Source organism: Schistocerca nitens, chromosome 6 (assembly GCF_023898315.1).
Source record: "Schistocerca nitens isolate TAMUIC-IGC-003100 chromosome 6, iqSchNite1.1, whole genome shotgun sequence".
In the NCBI taxonomy this organism is placed as follows: Eukaryota; Metazoa; Arthropoda; class Insecta; order Orthoptera; family Acrididae; genus Schistocerca; species Schistocerca nitens.
This window is the reverse complement of record NC_064619.1, coordinates 709,990,270-710,003,092: the sequence shown is the minus strand read 5'-3', so window position 1 is coordinate 710,003,092 and position 12,823 is coordinate 709,990,270. Positions and strand designations below refer to the sequence as shown.

Sequence of the window (12,823 nt, the reverse complement as noted above, 5' to 3'; positions counted from 1 at the left end):
GTCCGCATGTATCCCGTGCCACCCAACGTGCTCTAGAAGGTGTAAGTCAACTACCCTGGCCAACAAGATCTCCGGATCTGTCCCCCATTGAGCATGTTTCGGACTGGATGAAGCGTCGTCTCACGCGGTCTGCACGTCCAGCACGAACGCTGGTCCAACTGAGGCGCCAGGTGGAAATGGCATGGCAAGCCGTTCCACAGGACTACATCCGGCATCTCTACGATCGTCTCCATGGGAGAATAGCAGCCTGCATTGCTGCGAAATGTGGATATACACTGTACTAGTGCCGACATTGTGCATGCTCTGTTGCCTGTGTCTATGTGCCTGTGGTTCTGTCAGTGTGATCATGTGATGTATCTGACCCCAGGAATGTGTCAATAAAGTTTCCCCTTCCTGGGACAATGAATTCACTGTGTTCTTATTTCAATTTCCAGGAGTGTATCGGACTGAGAGAGCGGAACAAAGCATTAATAACAAAAAATTATAAATTTGTCTCGTAGCAAAGTCCGCGGCATCGACGGTGTCTTTGCTGACCGCACGCTGCGCGTTGCGCGCAGCTCCCATCTCCACAGAAGAGACATTTAAATCGGCCGCCCTGAGTCGCTGCTACGGGGCGTGCCACTCGAAAGAGATCCCATAAACAAACATTTGCTTAAATTACACTTAAAGGCTTCGCATGAAAATCGGGAAATCAAATGAAATGAAATGAACGCGTCATGCCGGCCGGTGTGGCCGAGCGTTTCTAGGCGCTACAGTCTGGAACCGTGCGACCACTACCGTCGCAGGTTCGAATCCTGCCTCGGGCATGGATGTGTGTGATGTCCTTAGGATAGTTCGGTTTAAGTAGTTCTAAGTTCTAGGGGACTGATGACCTCAGAAGTTAAGTCCCATAGTGCTCAGAGACATTTGAACCATTTTTTGAACGCGTCATACCTTGTTCAAGGGGAAAAAAGGTGAATCACAAAAGGTGTAGGAAGTGACTGCCCTCGACTTGTAAACACAGTTGAACACGTTGCAACAGATTCTCGAATGTTGCTGCCAGAGCCCCTGTTGTTACTGTCTGGATTTCAGGGATGATGTTCGCTATTAAATCTTGCAAGTTATGTGGTTCCTGTAGGCCTTGCCTTTTAGGCCACCCCAGAGGAAAAAGTCAGGTTGTGCTCAATCAAGTGACCTTGCAGACCACAGTCCTTTCGAAGTCAGTCTGCCTGGGAAAAATGATTCGTCCTCAGCCACGGTCACTCAATACGTATGGCATGTGACGCCATCCTGTTGGTACGAGCCGAGGCTAAGTTCTTCATCATCCGCCTGGTTCACAAACTCCCGAAACATTTCGATGTGAACTGCACTTGTCACAATAGACTCGAAAAAACACTGTGGTATTCTACACAATATGTCAATCTTTTGTGAATGTGGATTTTCTTTACACCACAAACGTATATTCTGAGAGTTAACATAGCAAGAGAGGTGGAACCACGCCTCATCACTGAACCATGTGTATTGCAATATTGCTGGCCTTTGAGCAATGAATTTCTGAAAACAACGGCAAAATGTAATTGTCTTTCTCATTGACATTCAGTTCCTGAACAACTTTAACCCTGTATGAGCACATGGCAGTTTTCTTCGCAGCTCTATGACATGTGCTCCGTGACATTCCACAATCCTGAGATAAACGTCGAACACACTTTGCAGGAGACGCCAACAATCGTTGTTTCACGTCAGTCACGTTTTCTTTCGATAATGGCGGCCGTCCCCGCCGTGTAGATCTAGCAACGTTCCACACTCCTCTCCATCTTGTTCCCTAGCTTTTGTATGCAGCATATAGACGATATATGGTGGTGAGCAAACCGTTCAACAGACATTCGCTGACGTATCTAAACGGAACCAGTAATCCAATATAGTTCTTCAAGAAACAAGCGCTCTTCGACAGAATAGCGATAAATTGCCGATAAACGCTGGACACTGAGCTCCAGCCACAGAGACGCGGGGAAACACACTGTTGCGTCAAACGATGTTGCAGATTGCAGTGTTGCCACGTCAAACGTCGCAGATTACATTGTGCAATTTCAGCAGAATTACTGAACATGTTTGTGAGCCTCTTTCGAGTGGAACACCCTGCCAAATGCCGCCAGGTGCTGCTGCACACGTCACCAGACGACGCCGAGTTCGCGTCACTTCGGTGCCTGCTTCGGTGGTTGGTCCGCGCGTCTTTTTAAGCCGCCGCCTCAAATTCATTCCTGTGCGCGATGTCAAGGCGAGAGGACGTGCTGAAGCGCGCTTCCGAGGCAGCTGCCTCATCTGAACACAAGGAGGTGGGAAAAGAAGGTAAGAAGAAACTTAAAGCCTATGTCCGCCATCTCAACTAGACTAAAACATCAGGTTCACCGCATCATACACCTTAGTTCACCGCTGTGACACTTCCCTGTGACGTCACTCTGACTGTGTAGTATTACCAGAGAAAATCAGCATTCAAGAACAGAAAAACGTTCGAAATTGTCTTCCTGACTGTCTTATTCATGTAAGCTCTCATGTTTTGTACACTCCTGGAAATTGAAATAAGAACACCGTGAATTCATTGTCCCAGGAAGGGGAAACTTTATTGACACATTCCTGGGGTCAGATACATCACATGATCACACTGACAGAACCACAGGCACATAGACACAGGCAACAGAGCATGCACAATGTCGGCACTAGTACAGTGTATATCCACCTTTCGCAGCAATGCAGGCTGTTATTCTCCCATGGAGACGATCGTAGAGATGCTGGATGTAGTCCTGTGGAACGGCTTGCCATGCCATTTCCACCTGGCGCCTCCGTTGACCAGCGTTCGTGCTGGACGTGCAGACCGCGTGAGACGACGCTTCATCCAGTCCCAAACATGCTCAATGGGGGACAGATCCGGAGATCTTGCTGGCCAGGGTAGTTGACTTACACCTTCTAGAGCACGTTGGGTGGCACGGGATACATGCGGACGTGCATTGTCCTGTTGGAACAGCAAGTTCCCTTGCCGGTCTAGGAATGGTAGAACGATGGGTTCGATGACGGTTTGGATGTAGCGTGCACTATTTAGTGTCCCCTCGACGATCACCAGTGGTGTACGGCCAGTGTAGGAGATCGCTCCCCACACCATGATGCCGGGTGTTGGCCCTGTGTGCCTCGGTCGTATGCAGTCCTGATTGTGGCGCTCACCTGCACGGCGCCAAACACGCATACGACCATCATTGGCACCAAGGCAGAAGCGACTCTCATCGCTGAAGACGACACGTCTCCATTCGTCCCTCCATTCGCGCCTGTCGCGACACCACTGGAGGCGGGCTGCACGATGTTGGGGCGTGAGCGGAAGACGGCCTAACGGTGTGCGGGACCGTAGCCCAGCTTCATGGAGACGGTTGCGAATGGTCCTCGCCGATACCCCAGGAGCAACAGTGTCCCTAATTTGCTGGGAAGTGGCGGTGCGGTCCCCTACGGCACTGCGTTGGATCCTGCGGTCTTGGCGTGCATCCGTGCGTCGCTGCGGTCCGGTCCCAGGTCGACGGGCACGTGCACCTTCCGCCGACCACTGGCGACAACATCGATGTACTGTGGAGACCTCACGCCCCACGTGTTGAGCAATTCGGCGGTACGTCCACCCGGCCTCCCGCATGCCCACTATACGCCCTCGCTCAAAGTCCGTCAACTGCACATACGGTTAACGTCCACGCTGTCGCGGCATGCTACCAGTGTTAAAGACTGCGATGGAGCTCCGTATGCCACGGCAAACTGGCTGACACTGACGGCGGCGGTGCACAAATGCTGCGCAGCTAGCGCCATTCGACGGCCAACACCGCGGGTCCTGGTGTGTCCGCTGTGCCGTGCGTGTGATCATTGCTTGTACAGCCCTCTCGCAGTGTCCGGAGCAAGTATGGTGGGTCTGACACACCGGTGTCAATGTGTTCTTTTTTCCATTTCCAGGAGTGTATTTAAAACAGTTGTTGCGCGCACACGACAGAAACAATGAACAAGAAGCACTCGTAAACAGTAAGTAGTCTGCCAGTGTTTTGGGCTACATAAAACGGTGGCAGCCCCCCTCCGACTCCCACACTCTGGCTTCAAAACAACGTACAGCGTTAAGTCTATACTGCCATCTCCCTTCGTTTCTCACCTCCATGTCCGGGCCGGAGCCGGCCGGGCACTGTCTCGCGAGATGGGCGCCAGCGGCAGCCCCTCTGGCCGCTCGCGCTACGATTGTGGCTCCACGGCGGCAGGAGAACCGAGTACGACGGACCAGACAGCGTACATGGACTACCAGAGGGCATGCAATTCAGAATTTTAGGACCGTTTTTGCAAAACTCGCTTTATGCAAAAAATAAATTTTTACAGGGGAGACATTTATTTAGTGACGAAGCAACTTGAGAGGGAATTTTTTTCGTTCACAATTAGCAAATTTCGTGCAGTTCTGAATATGTTTTAAGATAGTCTTTGCATATACACAAAATTTTTTTTGGTGTTTACCAGCTGCTGGGAATAGGAAAACAGTTTTCTTGTTCTAAACTCGCTTTATGCTGAAACTAGATCAGTGGATCAGTAAATACTAAATGCCTATTTTTTAAATTAAAGGTTTAAAATGATATTTCTTTTTCCCCTTCTGCACAACTCCAAGGGGCCCGTCATCCCCACAAATTCTCCGCGAGCTTTCATTATCTTGATACTCCTCACCACTTGTAGAGAATGTATCACTGTCGAAACTTGCTGCATTCTTAGGAATAGTAAAGAAACGCATGAGCTTCGTTACATCCTTTTTCTTTTCTGCACTCGCACGGTTTATCTTAGGAATAATCGCAGCAGGTTTCATGGCTCTGAACAAAGGAATGTTCTTCTCGAAACATCACAACAACTTCTGATCCATAAGAATGCATCGTTTTGACAGCACAGAATCTTACCGTTTTCTGTGAGTTATTGCTTGTACATCCATCATTTGAAAGTCAAGGTATACATTAACATTTCCTTAGATATCAGTTAGAAGTCGTGGGAAAACCAGTCTCAGCCGGCCGTTGTCGCCGAGCGGTTCTAGGCGTTACAGTCCGGAACCGCGCTGCTGCTACGGTCGCAGGTTCGAATCCTGCCTTGGGCATGGATGTATGTGATGTCCTTAGGTTGGTCAGGTTTAAGTAGTTCTAAGTCTAGGGGACTGATGACCTCAGATGTTAAGTCCCATAGTGCTCAGAGCCATTTTTGAAAACCAGTCTTTTCCGCACAACAACACTTTTTCAAATGGCTCTGAGCACTATGGGACTTAACATCTGAGGTCATCAGTCCCCTAGAACTTAGAACTACTTAAACCTAACTAACCTAAGGACATCACACACATCCATTCCTGTGGCAGGATTCGAACCTGCGACCGTAGCGGTCGTGCAGTTCCAGACTGTAGCGCCTAGAACAGCTCGACCAAGCACTTTTTCAATTGTCTCTAGAATACTCCTCTGTTCACAGTGTTATATGATATCTTCTTTCTTCCGATGTTCCTTCTCAACTGTACCGAATACATGATACGGTAGCGAGAAACTCTGTCTGCGAATAGAAAGTACCGGTTAAGTTTGCAGCGCACTTTAGTGCGTTCCATAAAATGTGCCAGCATACAAAGCATTATAGTCTCTGGTTGGTGCACGAGTCTGAGAAAAACTCAAGTATCAATCCTCTCTTACCAATACGTCTAAACCTCTGTACCGAACACATGATACGGTAGCGAGAAACTCTGTCTGCGAATAGAAAGTACCGGTTAAGTTTGCAGCGCACTTTAGTGCGTTCCATAAAATGTGCCAGCATACAAAGCATTATAGTCTCTGGTTGGTGCACGAGTCTGAGAAAAACTCAAGTATCAATCCTCTCTTACCAATACGTCTAAACCTCTCTTTCAAATAATGAGGAAGAAAATGTTGCAGTGGAGATGTGATTTCTTTTCCATCTCTTCCAGCTACTGTTTTACTCCAAGTAGGCCTATATTGAGAAATGTTATCAGGACCTCATTTTGGTTCATGTATCACTTCGCTCAGGTAATAGAAGCATACCTGTAGTGTGTAAAAGACTTCACCAACAGGGAGTTTGGCTGAGGTCGATTTGTTGTATCTTCATTATGTATATTCAGGAATACCTCTAACGGCTTCGGCAAGTTAAATAGCATAAAGTGAGTTTTGAAAATACCCCTACTAACGCATGAGGCAAGTTTTGAAGAAAGGGGCTGTCCTGCAACTGTGGAATAAAGCAAGTTTTCCTAAAGCCGGCTGCATAGACTTTTAGAGGAAGCTGAACAGCTTTTGTTAAGAAAAAATATTTAAAAAATGTATAAATCGGATTTTGTAAAAACGGTCCTCATTTTCCAGCGAAGAGGAAATGGAATTCTACCGTTCTGCTCCTGTGAAGACCTTCGGGAGAAAGGGAAAAGATGATAACATGATAGCACGCCAGGCAATAGACAACACTCCACTGTCGCTGATGAATAAGGTGTCACTAACCCGCCGATGAAGAGGCAGGCAAAACACAAATAAGTCGCCGAAGTGCCAGATGTGGGGACCAGCAACAGAAATGAGACAGTTTAGGAAGACCATCTACGGCAAGTGGAAGAAGAGAGGGCTAGAGAGAGGTTTACGTATATGTAATAAACCCCTTCACTCGAAAATTTCTCTCCTTCATAGCTCCTCTGCTTTACACAGATGACGTGTCACTGATCTCGTTTCTTCTAAGACAGCGGTACGCGTGAGGTGCCCATTTGCTTCCACCGTCCTGAGTGGAATGCTAAGTTCTAATTAATGTTCACCAACCTGCAGTCTTCTATAGTTGTTGTCTCGTGAGCAGAAAACAGCACGTAGGTTGTGAATCCGTTATCCTGGGGCTGTAATAAACTCTTAGCGAGGAACTGATACTGTATAAATAATTAAATCTTCAATTAGTTTATTTATACGGGACGCTACTCGTTTTTTTAATTAACAGAACACAATATACGACAGAATTACAATCCACTTTATGAATCACAAGTAATCTCCATTCTTCACACTTTCATAGAAAATAAAAACATTAATGAACAGCGTAATTGCGTAGTTACTGTCAAATTGTTCTCAGTTACATGTCCAGATAACCAGAGATAGTTAATTAAGTTGTTACGATTCCAACCAAAGCTGACAACATGTCTGTTTTCCGAGACTGCCAAACCAGCTCTGATCTTACAGCCGAACCATTTCGCCCGCCATCCAAATTAGGCACCATCCGAAGATCTACCAAGTGCTTCGTCTGCCTTTTCGTTTAGCAGTTGTTTATTATTCTGCTGCTTATTAACACTTTTAAAATTGTGTAATGATAGTCTGCTATTTAGAGATGCTTTTGCATGAAAGGCAAGTAAATTCATTGTTTAGTTTTGTCATTTTGGCGCGCTACTTCAGAAAGCAGCATCCAATCGTGGAAGAGGACCACAATATAGGGCATGGGCGGTCTTCCTCACGATACCCTTACCGAACAAGCCATCTGTCATTGGTACCTCACACCACATTACATCATCTTCCCTCTGCTGCCTTCTCAACTGCTCTGAGAAGAGCTTCTCGTAGCTAAATATGTTGTCTGTCAAGCTGGAGATATTACAACTCAAGCAAGTCAAGAGCCACAGTCTAAGCAACAGAAGATCTATCCTGCTGCAGTAACCAGATACGTACAAACAGCTGTATGACCGGTTAAAGAATAATTGCAAATATCTCTTCACCGCCAGACTTTAACATCGATAGAAGATTACGTCAAAGTCATGGACATAGTAGGAGCGAGAGGGATACCGTACTTCACCTTTTCCATGGTCAGGCCGCAGATATTGAAGGCAGCTATCTACAGCATCTCTAATAAATGACTAACGAAGAACTAAAAGCAGAACTTGAAGCTGTTTGTTTCATGGCTACTGTTGTGGACTACTGTACTACCCAGGCAAGTAGAGGAAGACCTCTTGGTGAGCTGTTATAGTTGAAGACACTGTAGAACATCGAGAAATATTTCAACTGACGAGGCTTTGCGCGCTAGTCGTCAAAAGTTGGGACCCACACAGTGTTACTGCTGCCAACGATTTAACGATGTGGCACGCCAACGCACTATGCCGTCTGCTTTCGTCAAGTGCAGTGGACCACACGACTGTAGACTGTGCACACAAGCACGAGAGAGACGCCTTGCTAAATGGCCTCTTTGTCTGGAGGCCCATCCTGTAAATTACAGGGGTTGCCAGAAGCACAAGGAAGCCAGCAAGAGACAGCGAGGACTACCAGCCGGGGCACCGAAGAAAACTGTAACACAGGGCGTATCACAAAAAATCATAACGTACTGTTGGAAAGAGCAAATTTTCGAGTTTTACATCGTTCCCGCTAGGTAGCAGCATTGTGCGCCCACTTCTAGTAAAAAGGGTATTGGGACAACAGAAATCGTCTTGTTGGGTTGGGTTGTTTTGGGGGAGGAGACCAAACTGAGAGGTCATCGGTCTCATCGTATTAGGGAAAAATGGGTAAGGAAGTCGACCGCGCCCTTTTCAAAGGAACCATCCCGGCATTTGCCTGAGGAGATTTAGGGAAATCACGGAAAACCTAAATCAGGATGGCCGGACGCAGGATTGAACCGAAAGCGTCTTGTGTTCTACGTTTTGCGCAGTGCGGATCAGTTATAACTGTTCAGCGTGACTTTCGTACTTGGTGTGGATCCCCCTACAGCACAGAGGATTAGACGCTGGCATGAACCATTCCGAGGAACAGTTTGTTAGTGTAAAGGCAAATCGCTGGGCCGTCCCCGCGTGTCTGACACAGTCGCCGAACGCATAGGCCATAGCTTCCCAAGGAGTCTGCATAAATCCGTTCTCCGTGCAGTTCGACAGCTGAACATGCCCCCGATGTCCGTCTGGCGTGTGTTGCGTCGACGTTTACACATGAAACCGTACAAAATTCAGCTACTGCAAACTCTTCGTGAAGGTGACAAACAACAACGAGTTGAGTTCTGTAATTTCGTTCTTGCCAAGATGGAGGATGACGGTTCTCTTCCACGCTTAGTGTTTACTGACGAGGCAACATTCCATTTAAATGGGAAGGTGAACCGTCATAATGTGAGAATATGGAGTACGCAACAACCACATGAAGTTGTACAACATGAGAGGGACTCTCCAAAATTTAATGTGTTTTCTGCAGTTTCAAGAGGAAAGGTGTATGAATGGTTCAAATGGCTCTAAGCACTGTGGGACTTAACATCTGAGGCCATCAGTCCCCTAGACTTAGAACAACTTAAACCTAACTAACCTAAGGACATCACTCACAGCCATGCCCGAGGCAGGATTCGAACCTGCGACCGTAGCAGCAATGCGGTTCCGGACTGAAGCGCCTAGAACCGCTCGACCACAGCGGCCGGCGGGAGAGGTGTATGATCAATTTTTATTTGCCGATAACACTGTTATAGGAAACACATATCACGGTATGGTTGAGGACTTTCTTTCCCACAGTTGGAGACTGATTTGAACGACTTCATTTACCAACAGGATGGGGCACCGCCACACTAGCATCTGAAGTGCCGGAATTTTTAAGTCAAAGGATTACTGAACGATGGATCGGTGGCACTGGACCACATGATTCAGCCTTACATTACTGTCCTCCAAGGTCACCGGACGTGGCTGTATGTGATTATTTCTAGTGAGGATCTATAAAAGACTCTGTTTAGGTGCCTCCGTTACCAACAACAATGAATGAACTGACATCGCATAACAGCAGCTGTGGAAGCTGTAACTCAAGACATGCAACCTACAGTGTGGGAACAATCTGAGTACCGCATTGAGATATGCCATGCATTTTAAGCGGGGCGTATTGAACACCCATGAAAAGGTGCGAAACAAACTTTTTGAGTTTCCCGTTCATCAAAAAACAGAATTCATTGTGTATGTTTATTAGTTTCAGAAATATCGAAATCGGATCATTGTTTTTGATACACCCAGTGCAGTATATAGGCGCAACATGGCGTCTGGAGAGAATTCACATCAAGGCAGACCATCCTTGGTAGGGCGACAAGTGGTCAAGATTCATAGGGGTTTACAGGCAACAGACGTCGTCAAGTGAGTCAGAAGCACGGCCCACAATGACAGAGCAGAATTTCCTGGTCTACCAACACGTCAGCAGCAACAACCAAGTCACCTCTGAAGTAAAGATAACCGAAAGCAGTCAAAGCAGACAACCCAACTAGAAGTTATGGACGTCGCCAAGCTACTCATGACCCTGACAACAGGAATTGCTGACATCAGCAGAGCGCTAGCCAGTTTACCTGGCACCATAACTGTAGATGTAGATGCTGGCATCAGAATCCACACGTCAACATCTCTGTACATCCAGGATCAGAGGAACTGAAGACCTACACATCGTGACGTACAGTGGCATTGGACTATTTCCTCATCTGTTGGAATTTCAACATTTTTTCAAAGACGAAAACATCGATACAAGGTTAGTGACTGAAACTCACATGAAGTAGCTCACGTGAATGCAAACGTAGTCAATTATAAAGGCTGATCAGTTGACTGCTGGTGGTGACATGGCCATCTATATAAAGGCATCTATTCGCCAATATGCTGCACCTGAACCAAATCCACAAACGAATGGGACAACGGCAGCAGCTGTAGGAACCGTTACATTCATAGCAACTTGTAGGCGCCTCGAGGACATCTCAGTATAGATGACGTACGACAATTGTTTCCAAGGAGAGGGAAACTGTTTGTGGCTAGTGATCTCATCTCTAAGCACGCAGCATGGAACTCGATAAGTGCCAACCACAGTGGAAGGCGCCTACTGCAAGTGGCCGAGCAACTTCACGCACGCGTTTGTGGGTTGACTCAACCAACGCGTTACCCACATATCCTGACATCTTTAACATACCCATCACAATTATGACAGATGATGTTCTACAAGCCTTGCCTTCTGATAATTTGTTTGTCATATTCAGATTTGGCATGGAGCCACTGACGACAGGCATCAAAAAGAATTTTCGACGGTCTAAACTGGGACAGTTTTTGCTGCCGTGAATGACGCTCCCTGGCGCGAACACTGGATAAATGTGGACGCCACGGCCCGCATCTCGTGGTCGTGCGGTAGCGTTCTCGCTTCCCACGCTCGGGTTCCCGGGTTCGATTCCCGGCGGGGTCAGGGATTTTCTCTGCCTCGTGATGGCTGGGTGTTGTGTGATGACCTTAGGTTAGTTAGGTTTAAGTAGTTCTAAGTTCTAGGGGACTGATGACCATAGATGTTTAGTCCCATAGTGCTCAGAGCCATTTGAACCATTTTTGTGGACGCCACGTTGACGACCTTGTTTCTACGTTGACCACTACCGTTACTGAAGCCCTAACTGCTTCTGCTCCACCACCACGAGGATTAGAGCGTCATGTCACCAATCTACCTATGGAAATTCAAGGAACGATCAGGGAGCGCAATCGCCTCTGCAAAGATTCACGTCTTAAGAGAGACCCCAATGTCAAGCCATCAATTAATTTGCCTAGGAGACGAATTAAAGCGGTGTTCTCTAGTTTAAAACATCAGCCATGGGCTAACAAACTCTCGTCACTACAACCTGATGCGTCAGTATAGGATGTGGTAAGAATTTTCACGAACGCCGGAACTCAAATACCGCCCCTGGAAATTGCAACTGGTACACTTTACCGATCTGAATAGACGGCGTACTCCCTAGCTGATATTTTCCAACATAACTTCAGACCAGTTGAAGATCCCGTAGACCGGCCACAGACGCACTATGCTACGGAGAGTGTCGGCACTTTGCTGACAGGGAATAGTGACGAAGAAGAAGACATCCCACCAATCACTGCAGAACATGTCACCTGTCTTACAAGAGCTTTACCAAAGAATAAAGCTCCAGGACAAGGCGAGATCCCAGGAAAAGCACTAATGGAACTTGCACACATAGCCTACGACCACCTGGTAGATGTCTTCACCAACACCATTAGTCATAAAAAGTATCCAAGTAGCTGGAAGCAGGCGGTGGTGATTGCAGTACGCAAACCTGGGAAGTCTCCCACGGACCCAAAGAATTTGAAACTAATCAGACTTCTAAATCAGTTAAGAGGGGTAGGACGTCAAACGGGCCGACTTGGAGCAGGAGAGGCACCACAGGACATTTTATTTTCTACTGTCTATACTTTTACAAGTAGATTCATAAAACTTCCAGTCAATGATACATGTAAACACAGCCCACAACATTTGGAGCCCGCAGCACCTTGCACAGTGCCTTTGACAACTTGCTCCACGGCTTCGTGGGGTTCGCGCCGCACTCGAACCCTGCCATCAGCTCTTACTAACTGAAAACTGGGATGGCCACGGTTTTCCAGTCGTCTAGGGTCCAACCGGTATGGTCTCGAGCCCAGTAGAGGCGCTGCAGATGATGTGCTGTTAGCAAAGGCACTCTCGTCGGTCGTCTGCTGCCGTAGCCCGTTACTTGAGATTTCGCCGCACTGTCCTAACGGATACCACGTCGTACGTCCCACATCGATTCCTGCGGTTATTTCTGTTAGCACTGACAACTCTACGCAAACGCCGATGCTCTCAGTCGGTAACTGCGTTGTCCGTGGTGAGAGGTAATGCCTGGAATTTGTTTCTCTCGTCACACTCTGGACGCTGTGGATCTCGGACCGCTGAATTCTCTAACGATTTCCGAAATGGAATGTCCCATGCGTCTAACTCCAACTACCATTCCGCGTTCAGAGTCTGTTAATTCCCGTCATACGGCCATAATCACGTAGGAAACCTTTTCAGATGGTTCACCTGAGTACAAATGACAGCTTCACCAATGCACTGAC

The 12,823-nt window shown here is 47.3% G+C and overlaps 1 protein-coding gene across 2 annotated transcripts in view; it reads left to right on the top strand.

Moving 5' to 3' along the window:
* LOC126263086 (hydroxylysine kinase) overlaps positions 1-12,823 on the top strand; it is a 217,112-nt gene that overhangs the window by 35,529 nt on the left and 168,760 nt on the right. Inside the window, exon 1 of one of the 2 annotated variants that reach the window (XM_049960085.1) lies at positions 2,309-2,325. The exons of the other annotated variant lie outside the window; for it this stretch is intronic. The gene's annotated coding sequence lies outside the window, so the exon portion shown is untranslated. Of the gene's footprint in view, positions 1-2,308; positions 2,326-12,823 lie in introns of those variants that run through there. 2 annotated transcript variants of the gene reach the window in all.